The sequence below is a fragment of the Apaloderma vittatum genome, unplaced genomic scaffold, assembly GCF_000703405.1.
Source record: "Apaloderma vittatum isolate BGI_N311 unplaced genomic scaffold, ASM70340v1 scaffold20347, whole genome shotgun sequence".
Classification (NCBI taxonomy): domain Eukaryota; kingdom Metazoa; phylum Chordata; class Aves; order Trogoniformes; family Trogonidae; genus Apaloderma; species Apaloderma vittatum.
Window position 1 is genome coordinate 11,683 of NW_009726973.1, and position 7,545 is coordinate 19,227.

A 7,545-nucleotide genomic window follows, 5' to 3' on the forward strand; every position below is an offset into this window, starting at 1 on the left:
ATATGTTACTTAAAAGTCTACTAGGCTGTGGGAAATATAAAATTCCCTCTAAAAAGCTTAATTGAATTCCATGTACTGTTAACCTTGTATTACTGATTACTGCATAGCTACTGCAGCTTACATGTACCTGAGAAAAGCCTTTTTAAAGAATATATGATAGAATTGGCTGAAAATGATCAAGTTCTTTTGTGTGGTGAGTCATCAGTCTATGTTGAAAAATGCGTGGAAAAATGAGCACCTATTTAAGTAATGTTAATTGTAACTGAGAATTATCGTAAACCCCAGTGTTCTTCTTCTGTAGAGTGCTTCTTTTTTAAGGGCTTATGTATAACTTATGTTCCTTTTTCCAGAGAAGACCAAGATATATACACTATCTTTAGGAATTTTTAAATGCAGATACTATTTTTTTTTCTGGAAGTATTCAGCCTTGAAGGTCATGTTTTAAGAATCAAGGAGACAGGCTTTCCTGGTGCAATGCTTGATGAACTCCTTTTATGATAATTCTCTTTGAGATAATTTGATGTTTGGAAAAGCTGTGGGAATTGAAAACCTTTTCATAGCTCTGTGTTTTCCAGCTGAGGCCATTCTTGTGCATATATTAGTGTGATAAAGATGAACATGTTACTATAGAGTAAAGAGGCAGAAAAACGAAAAGAAGGGTTAAAAATATCCCCAATGTTAGTTTTGTGCTGAGTACTGTATTTTTCAAAACTAAATATCCCAAGAAACTCCCTTGAGACAAGCTGATGCGGTAAAGCTCAGCTGTACTTGACTGCATTCAGTAACAGCGTAAAATTTTATTTTAACTGGCTTTCCACACAAGCAACACTCAGTGCATGCTAATAATGCTGTGCTGCATTGATAACTAAACCAAGAAACTTACTGTTAGCTTCCTATAATGGATGGACAGAAACAAGATTACTTGGATCTTTTGGAGCTGATTAGGATATACCAACTCGATGAAAACGGTGTGATTGCAGTTTAGTGCTGACAGGTTAGGACGCAGTCATCAGCTTGAAAACTACTCTCAAACCTTATTTTCATCTTGTCATTTCGACAGGCTGTGCAAACAGGTTTAAAACATATTTTTGAAACTGCCTAACTCTGAGAATATATTTCAGAGCCGTTTGGTTTAATGTCCAACTTCAGAGAGCTTAGGCAAAGCAAGCTGCATCCTTTGTTCATGTCTGTGTACTTTGAGGTACAGTCAGTGTCCAAGACTGACACCAACGTTGTCACCATATGTCAACCCTGACACATCACTACAAGGGAGATTGCAAAAGGGACTGTCGGCTTCCTGGAGGACAGTATTGTGATTGCCCTGTAAAATTTCTACACTGGTGTAACTGGTTCACCAGTTTTCACTGTTTGATTCTTCAGTACCGATCACTGCCAACCGCTCCTTCCACTCCCGCTCTTTTACTGGGCATGAAAGACCCAGAGCAGAAAGCAGCATCCAGCAGTGTGCCCAGGTAGCCAAGAAGGCCAACAGATCAGGAACTCTGGCCAGCAGGACCAGGGCAGGGCGTTAGTGTACTTGGCATTAGTGAGGCCACACCTTGAGCACTGTGTTCAGTTTTGGGCCCCTCACTACAAAAAAAAAAAACAGAGAATAGCAAGGATAGCACCACTCAGACATAAAAATGTGTATTGTTTGTTCTTTTTATGAAATTTAGAAGAGGAATTATTAGGGATTTCTGTGTGCAAAGTGCTCAGGGCTATAAAGATACCTGCAAAGCGAAAGCCCTCTGTAAGCCTCACTGGGTGTGGTGGGAGCCTTACCAGCTTCACCAGCAGTTGGAGGAGATCTGTGTTATGGGTGCAAGTGTGCTGTGTTCAACACTGCTGGCAGCCGAGAGCTAACACTGCTGTGAAATACCGTTATCCCTGCAGCCACAGGCTTGTAAACAACACTCCAGGTTGTCCATCTGTGCTACGTCTGCATTGGCAAGTAATTCAATGCAACAAGAATGGTTCAAGAGTACAGAAAAATTAGTGCTGAGATTCCTACACCTGCACAGTGTGAGCTGTAGGGGTTTTTTCAGCTTGGGCCCAGAAACAACAATCCACACTAGAGATGTGTGACTCGGAGGCATTTGATGTCCACTTCAGCTTGAGAGTCCAATTTTTTTTCCTCCAAAGGGTACCTAATTCATGCACACCAAAATTACTCTCTAAAACAAGCCAGTGGACAAGAACTGGAGATAATCAGAAAATACACTTCAAAACCATATAGATGCCTTCCATTAATTTCATTGTTTGGTTTTATTTTTTTGTGTACATACAGCCATATGTAGTTGTGACCTTAGCCCATCTGCACAGCATTTAAACTGTCATTTAACGGAAGAAATAATTGTTATTTTCATTATAGTCACAAATTTAGAAACACTTAGCTAGCAGATGTTTAAGTTCAAGGAAGGGCTAAGCAGGGTTGAGTGAACAGTTTAAGTATTTCTTCAGCTAGAGACCATTAAAGACATAAATATGAAATTTACCATGATAGAAATTGCCTGTTCACGTGGGACATCCCTGGTGTGCAGGTGAGTGTCCTTTTCTCTGATGTTCGCTCACAAATCCTTAGTAAAGGGGCTTACTGAGGCATTACACAGGAGATGCTTTCCTGATCTACAAGCAATCAGACCGAATTCAGAGCTCCTGCCAGCTGTGCCATTTGCAACATCACCCTTCCCACGGTACAAGCTCTCTGTTGTGGTACCTGATGGATATTCCCATCCCTGCTCTCCCTCCTGGGGCTGGAGCAAGGCACTGGATGGAGAGCAGAGTGGCATGAAAGTGACTCGCGCAAGGCTACCCTGAGGCTGTGAGGACCTGTGTCTGCTAGCAGACCTTTGACAGAAGGACCAAGGTCACTTCCCAAGACCAGAAACTATGAATTTACTTGTTATTATTCTTCCTTTGGTTTCCATACTTCAGTACCATTATTAAGATATTGCTGTTATCTACTTTTTTTATAACTCGTTGCCTTTTTTTTCTGTTATATTTTTCCTCTGCCTTTTGTGCGTGGTTTTTGGGGTGGGGTGTGGTTTCTCACAGAATCAAAAAACACAAAAAAGAAAAAACACAAACAAATCAGAAGTGCTAACAAACAATTTAAAATCTACCTCGAAAAATCCCTAAAAGTCAAGAAAAAGAATTGTCACTGATAACTTATGTTTGGTAACACAGAATATAAATTCATTTTATGCTGAAAATGCCACAGAATCAAAAGCCAGTTCTGCTAAAGTCTTCTTAATTTGTCTGTCTTGTGTTTGATCTTCAAGCTTTTGAGATCTGATTTTTTTTTTCAACATAAAAGCAAAGTAGAAACAATTTTCTTCTAGATATTAAAGGAATCAGGATGAAGATAAGTAGAAAGCAAATGGCACCACGTGTGTAAGCACAGTGAACAGCAGTGTAGAAGGTACAGAATTGAAATGCCTTATGATATATGTTTTTTGAAAAGAATAAACCCCAAACTGTTCTTATTCAACTAGTATCAGGGCATAACAGTTTGGTTTTATCAGATGGCCTTTAAAAAAAATTAATCCATTAAATACACACTGGACACTCTGGAAAATATGCTAGTGCATAATTCATTAGCTGAGTCCCATGTTAGGGCTGTTGTTATCAGGCAAACAATTGCTTGCCTCTGCCACAATACTGAAGAAATAGACGGATTTTATATATTACCTTGTTGAGGATTTAGAGCTTGAGATGGTCTAGGACAAAAAGAGGAAAATATTAATCTCAGAGGACTTCTAAGGAGAATTTCCAACCTCCAGTTTGAGGCTTGATGAAGAAGAAGAAATCCCTTCTAAACTCTTGCATTATTATTAATATGTATTTCGGTGTTTGTTTGTTTGGGTTTTTTTAAATTATGTATTTAAACTTGTGGCTTAATAATTATTATGCAAAATATAACAAATGCAAACTCTGTGTGATAGATCAGGAGCTGAAGTATGGCTTTCTGTTTTCATTTTTTTTCTTAATGTATCTTTCAGGTCACCACTCTTTTAAAGGGACCATCCTTATTCATAATAATTATTAATTATTTTTCAGTAGTAATTATTTTTTATCAGTTCACCTTGCCTTTCTCCTAAAGTTAGCATTATTTGGTTGATTTGTGTGGTTTTTTGATTAGAAACTCAAAGAAATCTTATCTCTTTTTATACAGCAAATTACCTGGCATTGGAATTTGAATGCTCTGCTATTTGCAACTTTTGTAAAGTCTTCTGAAATAGGAAGAAAATGGCAACCAACCATGTAAGATTCAGTTTCTTGAAACCTTTAAAAAGAACAGCTAGCTGTTGTTGTTGGACAGAAAGCTGCTGGTATCCTTTGTGAATAAATGAGAGAACAGCTAAATGCAATGGCAGCCTAGTACTTCATTTACCAAATCTTTGGGTAAAAATCTAGACAATTCTGCTTTTGTGGCAGATCCACCAGGTCTTAAATCCAGCCACTTTCAAACATGAAGAGAATGTCTCTATTTTGAATAGTGAGATGTCATTCAATGGAACTTGCTACTATAAATGCAAACCCTAGTCCTCGTGAGACTCTTTCTGTGAAAGCTGGTTTTAATTTTATGCATTAAAGTTGTTAAGTGAAAATGTTACCTGTTCTAAAATTTTTTAAACTAAATTGTCAGAAAATAAAATTTGTTTCAGTCATATATTGATGGTAAAATATATTTCCCCTGTTCTGAGTGATAAGTTTTCCTAATCTCTTTTTCATCTATTTTAAAACATGGTCCATATACTGAAAGCTTCTGGAAGAATAGTATTTCTCAGCAAAGTGATGCAGTGTAAGTAATTTTTAGGGTTAACTATCTGGAACAGATCAATAAAAGAATACAAAAACAGCGTGAATACAGAAGCTTCAAAGTTGGCCCAGTGTTTTGAATAACTAATTCTTTGCTTGACACTGGAAATCTTTCTTGTTGCACATTACAAAGAGTGATTTTTTGTTGTTTACTTTTTTAATTTATAAGGTCTTAGGATTATATAAGTAATTTCATAAATTTTACTGTACATAGAACACTGTTCTACATCCAATTTCTCACGATGCATATGCAGTGTGACACCAACTGTAAAAAAAAAAGCCTTCCTTATTTACGCTTTATTTTATTTTAGAAGATGGCAGAGAACACAAAGAAGAAATTGGTCCTTGCATTTCTACTTCCAAAATGCTTCAAAGAAGCATAAAACAAAGGCTTTGGAATACAGTTTATTTTCATTGTAAATGATATTCACAGAGTAGTCTTCCTTTTTTTTTCCCCCTCGTTTTCTAATCACTTTGTTTACTACGACAAAGTAAGTATTTTCATACTTTGATCTATTTGTTTCCTTTTTATGTTTTGTGGGACGGAAGTAGAAGAACGGCCAGTCAATAAGCAGAGATCATTGCATTGAAAAGAACAACATGATTTAATTGTTGTCAATTCATGGGCATTAAAATTCAGATACATTGTGCAGTACAAGATAATGACAGAGAACGTGAATTGATTCTAATGATAGAATATTCTCTCATGAACAGAAAATAGCACAGACTTTTATCCAGTTTTAAGCTGCTTTTTAAAGTTTTTATCCAAGCACCTAGCTAGCTTAGTTGAAAATAAGAAAACATCCTGACACTTGACATATAAAAGGAAATGGAGTCAGTAGCCGTAAAAAAAAATATAATTCGTGTCTTTTTTTTGTCTATTTGTACCCACTTTTCAGGTAATCATACACTTTTTGTGGTTTTCATACCTTACATTAGAACTAATTATTTTTTTATACAAACATATTTTCACCAAACTATCCAATTAACTGTATCTGTTTTAATAATGTTTAATGTTGCATATCAATCTAGCCTGATCCCAAATTAAACTACTGGGGTCTTCACAAGTAACGTGACCAATGCAAATTCGCATACTGTGTCTCTACCGAGTAGACGTACGATTCCTAGCAAGCAATATCTTCAACGCAAACTTACAGGCGTAACTGGATGATAAAATTTGGCCATCTGTGATCGACTGTCAGCTCAGTGCCTCTCCGGAGACCTAATCTCTTGTTGCCCTATGGCCTCTTTGTGCTGCCAAGCTGGGAGCTCGGGTGCTTTCCCTGGAGCTGAGGGATCATCTGGGTGGCGCAGAGCCTGCTCAGCCACCGGCCTGGGGTGTGGGTGATGCACAAAGCAGGGGTGGGTTGGGGGGATGCTACACCTCGGGATGTCGCAATGCCAGCCCGGAGAGAGGGATACAGAAGGCATAAGCTAGCGCAAGCCTGAGATCGCTGTGATTTAGGACCTGACCAGCCATCTCCAGAGCGTTGCAAAGTTGGTGAAAGGCTGAATTCACCTTTCCCGCAGTGCCTTTGGTCTAGCAGTGAGGGCACTTTAGCCAGCCCCAAGAGTGGGTTGGATGTGTACATTTTTTATGCAGGCAAAATATAATCCCCATTCCTGCAAAAAAGATGCGTCTGGGTGAAACCCTGCGTAGGGTTTCCCTGGAGAGGTAAAAAAAACTTTTTAAAAAATTCATGAGTCTCTTCGCCTCTGTGCAGTAGGAAAACAATGCAGCCTCCTCCAGATCTAGCAGATCTTTGGGGAGGATAGAGCCAGCTGCATAAAAGGATTCCTTCTTTTACAGCAACTAGGGATCAACCTGGGGTAACAGCTGGGATATTCCCTGTAGCTTTTCCCATCCCACAACCTCCCTGTCCAAACCTCAGAAAAGACACCGAAAACAGCCTGGATCTCTTTTTTCCATGTTTCTGAAGGTTGGAGGGGGTAATAACATGTATTCCTTTTGGTTGTGGTCCAGTCTTGCATACCCTGTTCCTTATCCTATAGGGATATTTTTCATTTACATTTCCATTTTTTCTTCAAAGGGTTCTGACAAGGTTCTGAGTGGACTGAGAAAATGTGTAAAATGGACACTGATATCAAAAAAGTCTGTTCAGAAAAGATTACCTGGGTTTAGGGGCTTGTGATAAGTCTCTATTTATAGCTAAGTGATAAAGTTTCAAGGAAATTCAATTCCTACTGAATTAGAAAAGGTGGAGTTTTGGCACCGAGACTGCTGAATCTGAATAGTATGATCAAATATCCACAGTGGACGCAAATATCCCCAGAAAGATCGAAATTTGTCTCCGAGCTTGATGGGAACAAATTCCAATAAAATACCTCTTAAACTATATTATCTTTCCACTACAATCCTACCATATATTGTTCCTGGTTTGTTCACAGAGTTTTAAAACAGGACCACAACAACTCTGGGAAAGAGATTTATTTACTGATGTCCATGGGAAAATTACTACACCAAAATCATTCATGAAAACATACCAGTTGTGTCCTACTTGGATAAATACCACTATATCTCATTTAGATATGGAAACAATGGGAAGCTATAAAACTTTGTGTAATACAAATATTGGTCCTCTGAAATCTTCATAGTCAGCAAGCGCAGAGTAGGAAAAAAAAGTTCTCCATTTTTTAAGTGGTAGAACCAATACCCGATAGAGAACATAAAAACTGCTTAAGAGATTACTCAAGATCAAGATA